This window comes from Lactuca serriola, chromosome 9, assembly GCF_051521515.1.
Source record: "Lactuca serriola cultivar US96UC23 chromosome 9, Lser_US96UC23_V15, whole genome shotgun sequence".
Lineage (NCBI taxonomy): Eukaryota > Viridiplantae > Streptophyta > Magnoliopsida > Asterales > Asteraceae > Lactuca > Lactuca serriola.
In genome coordinates, this window is record NC_136416.1 from 72,005,293 (window position 1) to 72,016,551 (window position 11,259).

At 33.7% G+C, this 11,259-nt stretch overlaps 1 long non-coding RNA gene across 4 annotated transcripts; it reads left to right on the top strand.

Annotated features, from left to right (window-relative positions):
* Positions 1-5,665: 5,665 nt before the first annotated feature.
* LOC145074656 (uncharacterized) lies at positions 5,666-10,936 on the top strand. Of its 4 annotated transcripts, none has more exons than XR_013691958.1 (3): positions 5,666-6,028; positions 7,169-7,839; positions 8,179-10,936. It is a non-coding gene; the product is annotated as an uncharacterized LOC145074656 (long non-coding RNA). The 4 variants fall into 4 exon arrangements; XR_013691957.1 differs by having other exon boundaries at positions 5,669-7,266; positions 7,345-7,839; XR_013691956.1 differs by having other exon boundaries at positions 5,670-7,839; positions 8,179-8,964; positions 10,561-10,936.
* Positions 10,937-11,259: the final 323 nt, after the last annotated feature.

Consider the following 11,259-nt stretch of genomic DNA (forward strand, 5'->3'; position numbering starts at 1 on the left):
AGCCTGAAGACGAAACGCTGAAAAGGACCAAATACGGGTCATGTTCCATTTACAATGATAAGTTGCGCCTAACAAAAAACGGGTCGTTTCCTAATTTATTTAAGATTAAATGTTGCGCCTAAAAAAACAAATTTTGTTTTAAGGCCATGTCTATATCTAATACTGAAATTTCCCTTTAAATACCCTCATTACTTCTAAACCAAGGACATTCGTTCCATACATTTTGCAAGCGAATTTCCGGTCTTTTTGACGTTTTTCCGACGATTTATGAAGATATGAGAATAACAACTCGATTGGTTACTTTAGTTTAATCAGATTTACTGTTTATTTTTCTTATTTATTGTTTTGGTTAATTTTTAGTCATGTCTAGCTTAAAACCTTAGTTTCATTTATGTAAATACTCAAAAATTTTATGGGATTAATAACTATATTTGGTTTTTAATTTGTACTTCTATCTAGTGGTTTCAATTTTGTGTTTCATAAATGTTTACCTAGAATTATTTTATAACTGATCACTTGAATTAGTGTTTTATAATTCCAGTTACTAAGTTGTTAAAACCGTAATTACATTAACCCACTAATAATAAGTAGCAAATATCAGATTGTGTCTGCATTAAGATTTAATTCTAGAATAAATTGAAAATCACATATTTTTATGCTTCCGGGCATGTAAGATGTATTGAATATATATATATATATATATATATATATATATATATATATATATATATATATATATATATATATATATGGGAACTTTTCTGTAACGCCCTGTTCCTGGTACGTATTTTAAATAAGAATTTTTGCACTTTTACTCTGGGACTCAACGAGTTGGAGGTCCCAACTCGTTGAGTGGAGGCTAAATTTGGACGCGGGTGGAAGAATCTACTCGCCGAGTCGGAAGCCCCGACCCGACGAGTAGACCTGTCTGCATGAAACCCTAAATTTGAGGGTTTGCACCATGTTTAAGCAACTTATAGGGCCTCCACTCCAGCCCCCATCACCCTCAGACTCTCTTCACGAAACCCTAATCGATTATTGAGTGTTCTTGAGCTTTGTGTGCTAATTGTGTGTCTTTAAAGCTTGAGAAGGAAGAGGAGGCTTGGGAGATCAAGAGAAAGCAAGTAGATCTAGAGGTTTTGGCACACTTCCAGCTCATTTAAGGTATAAAGCTGATACCTTGACTATTCATTTCTTAGATCTCTATTTAGGGCTATTTTCCACCTTTTCTAAGTCATAGTGAGGCCATTTTCGGGATTGTGTGCATCTTTGGGTTTGTACATTCAGATCTTAAACCTTTAAGGGTCCCCATGGCATAAAGGTGCCAACTTTATGGCCATAGGAGTCCCATGCACCTTGTAGACTTCATTTTGGGTCCTTATGAACTAGTTAACCCATGCATGCACGTAAAGTTTGTAACTTTACGTGCTGTATCGATCCTAGGAGGTCAGATCAATGTTCTAGGTGCATTGAGCCCGACTAAAATCAACTTGGTAGACTTGGACTTTGAGGGACTCGAACGAGTCGCTTATAGGACGCAGCGAGTCGGGCTATGGTTCCCCAACCTTTTTTGTTTCTGATTGAACTGGTTGAGTCTAGAATTTCCAATGTTGAAACATTTCAACCTGTTATTCATATATGCTCATGACTAAGTCTGATTAACACTTCAATCTAAACTTTTAGACTCGAAATAAAGTATAGGTATCCTCTCCCTTACTATAACAAAACAACTTTTCAACCTCTGCATCTTTCCAAGTCAAAACTTTGTTTCCTATAAATAGCATTGCTAACTCACAACACCTATCATAATGATTATGCTCCCACTAGCACAATAATTATGTCCTTACTAGCATAACACTTATGCTCCCCTTGGGTTTGATATGTACCTAGAAATCAGTTGGACTTCTAGAAATCAATACTTATTGACTTTCTTAACAAAGTTCAGATTTCTAATACAAGATGCTTCGATAAGACTTTATCTAGGCTTCTCAAACTCATACACCTTTCCTTAGATAGGTCATATGCATGTCTAAACTATTTCAGAACTTACAACAGTAAGTCCTGAATGTTCAGACTATTTTCCATTTCTCACAATTTGAACTATGAAGAGGGATGCCGTAATCATAATCGAATTTGAGAATGCAATTAACACAACTGATATTTCTTTAAATCTACTTAGTGAAGGTGTTTCCTCATGATCCTTTTATGAAGTGGAGAGAAACCTTTGCCACTTAGATTTTATGGTGCATGTGCTCCTATCCATGTGACTTTGTCATAACCATAATCACAAGACAAGGTTTGTGACAAATCCGAACTCATATGGAAGAGGTATGAATGGCTTAAGGACCAAGTTTTAGGTCCCAAGGAGTTAGGGTTTGAGCTAAACCCATTAAGAAGAGGTATTAACGGGTAAAGTTGGAAACTTTACCCTTAAAATGACATTTTCGGGGTTTATGTGAAGTATGAAGCTTGGAGCTAAGGTGTAGGGGCTTAATTCATTAAGATAGCCAAACAGACAGAGGAACTCGACGAGTTCCTGGGAGAACACGACGAGTCAGTTTTGTTTGTCCCGATTCTATGAAGGGCAGGACTTGGTGAGTCTGTAGAAGGACTCGACGAGTTGACTCGTCATGTCTTGTCAGTGAGTAGCGTGGGAACTCTGCGGGTCAAGGGAGTGACTCCACGAGTTGGGTCAACTCAGGTTGACTTTCACTTTGACCAAGCGTTGACTTTGACCAAGGGTAAAATGGTCATTTACCCTAAGAAGGATTATCAGTTTCTGACTAAGTATTATGTTGGTAATGATAGCTTGAGGAGTCGAGAGATCAGCAGTTCAGGGATCTGCTAGCTAGCAGCGAGAGGTCTATTCGTGGGATTTTGCAGTCAGCTTGTGAGGTGAGTTTTCTCCAGTAGGAACGGGTCGAAGGCACCAATACTAGCCCGTTTATGTATGTTAGTGTATACTGGATTTTGATTCAATGACGAGGTTAGCCCGATGTAGTTTATATGTTTTCGTATTTCGGTCCGATGTCGGGCGAGGCCCGAGGAAGGTTTATATGTATGTTTCCGAGCTACGGTTCGATGTCGGGTGGTACCCGAGGAAGGAATGCATTTTTAGTTATACTTGTTGTCTTTGTGATACTTGTATGTGCATGATAGGGAGGTGAGTGTTGGCGGGGACCCATATCTTATCACTAGCTGAGTGTGGACGGGATTCCATATCTCATTATTAGTAGAGTAGGGGCGGGGCCCAAGATAGGCGGGGCCTTGAGACTAGCAGTTATAGGGTTGTGTTTGACTGTTATGTACTAGCATGATTATGCTTATATGTTTGTATGTATATAACGGGCGGGGCCCAGAAACAGGCAAGACCTGGTAGAGACAGATCTGTATACCGAGCAGAGTTCGATGCCAAGCGAGGCCTAATGCCAAATGGGGCCTGATGTTGGATTCGTCCGATGTCGGGCGGGGCCCAATGTACATGGTTATGTGATTATGTGTATGGTATGTGGTAGTTTGGGGAGACTCACTAAGCTTCGTGCTTACAGTTTTCAGTTTTGGTTTCAGGTACTTCCAGTAGCAAGGAGAAAAGTTCGAGATAACTGTAGTACACACACCATTGTGTTAGTCTGGGATGTTTTTACTCTGATATGTGTTGACAGTTGTTTATGATGTTTTGAAGATATATGAATTATGCTTTTCTATAATGAACTTGCTCAACTATTAAACAATTAATATTCAGTCTCTATACTTTTAAATAAATTCTAATTAATTCCAAATTAATTTCAAATTAATTCTAACTAGTATCTAATAAATTTATTAACCTGTAATAAATTAATAAAATACTTATCTTTCTCTTAAATGGTTTTTCTAACTATTTTACCACTTGAAGGTAACTTAAAAAAAATTTACTATTATTCCCGAAATTATACCAATTAGTTATAACATTAAACATTTATTTCAAAATATATGTGACCAAACTTTATCAATGTGTCGGATTTTATGATCTTACACGTGTAAAAGTACTTGGATGAAGCTCTTATGTCACAAAACTAAAAGTATTCACAAACTTTTCAAATTTTATTAATTAGAACACAAATGATTAAATACAAAATAAAATAAAAGAAAAAACAAATTGAAAAGCATGTCTTACTCAACGTAGTGGACAGTGACAGCCAATAATTTGAGAAAGAATATGATAGCAACGGTGCTTTTTTCTACTTATAGCAATTAAATAATTTTGTTTTATCACCAAAAATGTATGGCTAAGCGCAACAGATGTCATAATATTATCTGAATAAAAATAATAATATAATCATTTAAATAATTGAGAATTGTCTAGAATGCTTTTCGAATCAAAACGTATGGCTGAGACGACTCAGACGAGCCAGCAGTGCAGCATGATGTGGCGGGAAGATGTCGACGATGCCACCTTGGTAAAGGTTGCTACTACAGAGGAAACAGGTAGCGTCAACTACCCCACCACCTTAACCTCATTTATTATTTCTCAAACGACATCATGCATATAATATTATAATACTATTAGGTTTTCCAACTATAATTTTATTTTTTTAAATAGGGAATTCTCACTTTTTTGTAGTTTATCATTACTTATATACTATCACTTTTATATAGTATTATCTTTATTTTTGTTAATATTAACTAACAAAAATCCATTTTTATTGTTTCTCAAATCGACATCATGCCTTACGTATATTATATGGTTGATATTCAACCTCGACCAACGGTTGAAGTCTCACTCTCTTAGTGTTCCTCTTATTTTGTTTCTTTAAATCCTTTGCGCCAATCACCAGTAATCACTCAAACCCCAGTGAGTTTTCTTCAGAGATTTTTCTTCGGTTTTGTAATGAACAAGACAACAATTCAAGGGATCAAGGTATATTTGACTTTTCACTTGGTTTCTTTCTCATTTATATGGTTGGCTGTTTACTGGTTGAATGATTGGTTAGTTTTTTATTTAAGTAATTAGTGTTATAGCAGTTATTTCAGCTCTATACATTATTTTTTGTTAATAAAAAAATGATAGATTGAATGTTTGTTTTCTCAAAATGATCATCCCCTTCGCTACAAGTAGGTTGTTTTTTAATTTCTTAAAAACATATAGTCTTCACTTATTAGGATACTTTATATTAACTGTTTCGGGAACTCTACAAATTAATCACGGAATAGGATAAAAGTTATATTTTTTTTTTTATATAGTCAGAGTACTCATATTTAGATTTTGGAGAAGCAAATGTGAACACTAATTATGGAGATAATATGTGAAATTATTTAATGATAATTGCTTTCAAAGTATACATTCAAACATTTCATTATTTATTTTTATTCTTTTCTCTTTTCTAGATGTGCTTGTGCTCCATGTCTGGTAATGGTGACTTTCTGTTTCTATGGAGAGACACACTTTGAGGTGACACATAAGCTATATGGGATGTAGAAGTAATTCAAGATTGCACTATAAATAAAATGAAATATAGTTTCTTTAATGGGTATATGTTTGATCTGTCATTATATATAAGATGTTGTTTAGTGACACTTTTTATATGACACTAAAAATTTAATGTATGTAATGACACTTAATATTTTTTTGTCACTAATGTTGATAGTTAATATTGGTGACATAATGATTTAATATGCCATTAAGAATTTTATTTAATAAAAAATATTACATAAATAATTCTTAAAGTAATTATGAAAATTCAGTTATAATATTAAATTTTCATTTTTTATTTCTCTTCTAATTTTCGTCAAATAATTTATTTCTCTTCAATTGTGTTCGACTCTTGGGTTCTCTTCCTCTAATATACCATGTTTTACTTTTAACCTAAGTAACGTGATATGATTGAAACCCCACTCCCACAAACGCCGATATGAACGCATTATCATCGCCCTCTCTTCGTCGACATCGGGACATAACTCCGCCGTTGCTTCCGTCGTGCCGCTGCTGACGCCGTCATCACCACCACCGCCGCTGCATCTCCAACTCACGTCTACATCTCTTCTTCTACAGGTACTCTATGTCTCGATTAGCTGTAATATTTTTGTTCCAACATTTATCGAGTTAGTTTTCCATCTATATATCTCACAATTTTTGTTCCTACTCTTCCTATATTTAATTAATTATGCTAGTCGAATAACGATCGAGCATAATTGAATATTGTTATGTTATTGGATGTGAAATTATAGAATTCCTTCATACAGAATCGAAGTCAAAATCAGTTCAAGAGATGAGGAGCATAGACCTATGAGTACAGTTAAACTTAAAAGGCTTTGTAGCTTGATTTACAGCCCTTTATTATCTCACGTAGCCCTTCTGGTTTAGAAGTATTATCTTTCCCAATAAATCCAAAATCGATGGGTAAATCTTCAGTGGCTAATAAAGAGGAAAGAAAATAACAAACACTCATATAAGGTTATAGACTTATAATATGTAGGCTTTTATGATTTAAGATTTTCTTGTTTGCTAGATATCTGGAGCTGTTGTAGAGATATCTTATACCAAATCATCATGATCAGTACTTCAACTGAAAACATGATTTAGGCTTTCATAATGGTCAACTGATTTATGACAACCAAGGTGAATTTGGCTTAAATTCATGTGATATGACCTTTCCTTAGTGCATTTACTTTTATTTTTAATCATGAAACATATCTCCTTCATGTATGTCATTATAAAAAGAAAATGCTTTAGTTCATCAACAGTATGATGGAGTTCAATTATTTCAAGTTGAGATTGTTTTATAATGCTCTCAAGAGCACCAGCCTATGTATATATAAAAGATAACCATTTTAGTTAAAATAAGATTTTGTGAAAGTGTTTTTTGTGTGAAGAAAGATCAGATTACATTCTTCTTGACAAAACACTCTTTAGTAACAAGGACCCAATATGCTCTTTCTCCCTTGCTAAGTGAGTAACTTTTTTGCTTAGACTTTTCACTTCTTGGGTTCTTTCCACTACCAATTTTATTTTATTGTTATTTTTTTCCCAAAAGTGTTGAACTTAATTCACTTATTGACTCCATTCCAACTAAAGAGGCCAGTATACTCTCCTCTATGTCATTTTCATGTGGAAGAAATTAACAAGGAATCTGATAATTAAAGAGGCTTGTATATTCTTTTCTATGTTTATTGACTTTGTAATTTGTTTTAGAAACTAGATGAGACAGTTGTGGAGAGAGTATTCTTGAAGTCTCTTGATAACTACATCTAGTGGTGCACTTACCTAAACGACACACTTATATGGAGCTAGTATGACATTTCTACCCCTATGATATTTTTAGGGTTAGCTAGAGCTCAGATCCCTTAGTTTTTCTTTTGCTTTTGCAGTTTAAATATTAATAGAGAAAAGAATATACTTTTCATCTCTTTGAACTTTTTTGGTATGGGGTGAAGCTGCCAATGCTATATTCCTTCCGGAATGTTTATGCTACATATTTCATAGTGTAAGGAGGTATTTTATTTGATATGTAGGTGTATAAAACCATTATTATGTTCTATAAGTTTTACTTAAAGTTTAATAAATAGATGGGAGGCGAATTGTGTGGATTATAAAGCGAGCAGCTTGCAAAGCCAACCACTAGTTGTATTACTAAAAATGGTGTAATTACATTTCTTGAACAAGTCATATGCTTTCTTTATAATGTATTTGTTGTAGTATGTTGTGTATTTACAATTTTGCCATTATCACCATTTCAAGAGTTTTGTTTTGTATGTGGAAAGGTTTTTTTTTTATTTTTTTTTACAGGAAGCTGATAACAATGAAAATGGGAAAGCTCCTGATTCTGCATGAAGAGATTGTGATGATTTCAATAAGTACTTACGGTAAGCTTTGTTATAGGAAATAGAAACATACTTTCATATTTTTTAATACTTATGATGCACTTACATTTTCTTTACCAAAATAGAAACACACTTTACTTTGTTTATTACCAATTTGCCCTTCTAAATAACTTTTTTTTAATGATGCTTTATTTCTTTATCTTGTTTCGCACCATCTATGTTCTTTGAGGTCCGAAAGTTGCCTTAAACTTGGTTGGCCATTTGACACAAATTCATTTTTCCTCTTGAAACCATCACATAAATCAAACATATTCATCTTATGATCTTTTCTTGAGAAGTCAAAATATTGATTTCTTTGACCACCTTTGACTCTTGTAATAGAATATATTGAACGCAAGAATCACCAAATGTCGTGGGAAAACCTCTTTTGTTGAGTAACAAATGTTCTACCATATTTAACATAGCGTTGACCGCTTGTGGATACTCCTTTTCATGATGTTTCAGGTTTGATTTTTTCCCTCAATTTCTTGTACTTTGTACATTTTGCCAATACAATGTGTTAATTCCAAATTGAGAAATTGCTTTATGAACAGTCCCGCTACAAAAAAACAATAAATTTATTTGGAAAAAAGTCATATTTTGCAATCATATTGCACACTTGATCATATTTTGTGAAAATATTGATGTTATCGCAAAATAAAAAGATATGTGGTCAATTTTCAATTGACACGTTGGGAAATATGTGGTTGTATTGTTAAAAGCCAAAAGGCCGGTCAATATATTAAAATGTGACCACTAATTTTGTTCTTATTATGATATGTTACTTATAGCATTGAAAACAGTGGTGAACATCTAGCAACATTTCATTGCCCTCAGTAACATATATATGATGAAGTGTCATTCATCAAAATCCAAATTCCAAATAGCTTATAGTTTCGATTGAAGTACTAAGGTGACGTATCAGTTATCCCTTTGTTTTAAACATCATGTTGAGCATGAGATGTTGATCACATTCTCAGTTGATGTTTAACTTTAGTTGGGTGCCTTAGATGTCCTACTCTTAACGCATAAGAGAAACAAATTTCTTTTTGACTACATATGCCTCTTATGCAGATCATATTGTAGCTAATGATGAGCTTATGACATGACTGCCTAGTTAAAGAGAAGGTAAGAACCATATTAAAGCACAATACTCCTCACATTTGAGCCCCTAATATACATCTCAGTTTTAAGGATACAAACATAATATTTTATTCTGGAGTCACTCATGATGACAATCCACAAAGTGATCTTGAAATTGGTCAAGTCCAATACTTGTCTCTTAACAAGTATCTATGAACTTGGTTGCAACCCTTTGCTAATTTCAACCTATGAAATTTAACCAATTCAATTTATATTAGTCTTCCTTTATAATTGTTATTATGATTGACTACGGCCCTTTTAAAATAACTAGATTTATTCAAGGATTAAATATGCTAACATAGAGCACAACAAACACTAATGAAAGTATCATATCACTATATATCAAATTCATTACATAATTGTTGCTTGCAATGTTCTAACATCAAAATAGTAAATCTAAATCAAGTCCATTCACTAAATCAACTCTACCGTGAGTTCGTGATGCTCATGCTTTGCCGATGGTAATGGCTTTAGGAATGGGTCTGTAACATTTTGATCTGTAGAACTTCGCGAATACAAACATATCCATCTTCAACTATATTTTGAATGCAGTTGAATCTTTATTGGATTTGTGCCAATTTCTCTTATGTGATTTGGGTTCCTTAGCTAACACAATGACACCCTCATTATCACAAAATCTCTAGGGGGTCCTGAAATAAAAGGACAAACCCTAGATCTTCATTAAATTTCTTCATACATACTACTTCTAAATAATCGATGTATTCCGACTATGTAGTAGATTGAACAACACTTTACTTGGAGCTCTTCCAAGAAACCACGCCTCTATTAATAGTGAATACAAATCCAAATTACGATTTAGAATCATCTATGCCTATTTGGCAGATAACATCAGTGTAACACTTTGTAAGTGCTTCAAAATGTTCTTTACAACAATTCAATGACGTCTCCTGGATTTTGTTGGTATCTATTTGTCATGATCAAAGCATACGATACATATAGTCTTGTGTATAACATGACATAAATGATGGATCTAGCTGTAGAATCATATGGATTACCATCTCTAGCTTAACTTTGTCACATTGATCAATCTCTATAGATCTTTATACCGTGAATATAAGTGGCTTCACCCAAATCTTTCATTGAGAAACATTTCTCAAGCGAAGCCTTAACTCCTCTTAAAGAAGGTAGGAATGTGACACTGCTCCCACTGGTTTTTTTGTAAACACATGACTCATCTTCATTTTGAATAAAACCAATCTTTGATTTTCTCATCAAAGTGATGATTCCAACTTTGAGATGCTTGATTTAATGCATAAACGGATATTTTAAGTTTACACACTTTATCAAGATACTTTGGGCCGACAAAACCTTCACGTTTAGACATATAGACATCTTGAGATAAATATCCATTAAGAAAAGTCGTTTTGATGTCCATTTTCCATATATGATAGTCATAATAGACGGTTATGGAAAATAGTATCCTTATAGACTTGATCATAGCCACAGGAGAGAAGGTTTGCTCATAGCCGACACCGTGAGTTTGAGTGTAACTTTTTTCCAACTTTGAGATGCTTGGTTTTCTTTTTGAAAACCCACTTACTCTGTATAGTCTTACTGCAGGGATGTGGATCTACCAAGTCGCATACTTGATTCTCATGCATGGATTGAATCTCAATGTTCATGGCTTTAAACCGTTTGTCAGATTCAGAATCTAACATGGCACTCTGGTAATTTGATAGGTTCATCGAAATCCACAAGAAAACACTCATCAATGAGAAATCCATATCTCTTTGGTTCTTGATGAACTATACCATATATGCGAACACTTTTTGTTTCATTGAGTTCATGATCAATAATTTGTTTAGGTTCAACAACTTCTTGTTGTGTACTAGTTTCAACCTCTGGTGTATTAGGCTGTCGTTCTTCTTCAAGTTCTACATGTCTTCCAATCGCTCTATGTATTAGAAACTTGATTTGTAAGAATAAAATCTTTATAGCAATAAACACTTTATTTTCAGTGAGAATGTAGAAGTAATATCCCATACAATTTTTGGGATATCCTACAAAAAAACACTTAGTAAATATGGGATCTAATTTGTTAGAAGTTTCTTGTCTTACATAAGCTTCATAACCTCATACATTTAAGTAAGAAAAAGATGACACTGATTATTCAGGTTATGAATAACCATATAAACACTTTATTTTTCTATTCATAATGTCTATAGACGTATACAATATTCAGGTTATGAATGACCATATATATCATGTAAAAATTTTCAGTAATGACCATACCCGGTGACGACCATATTTTTTTAAATA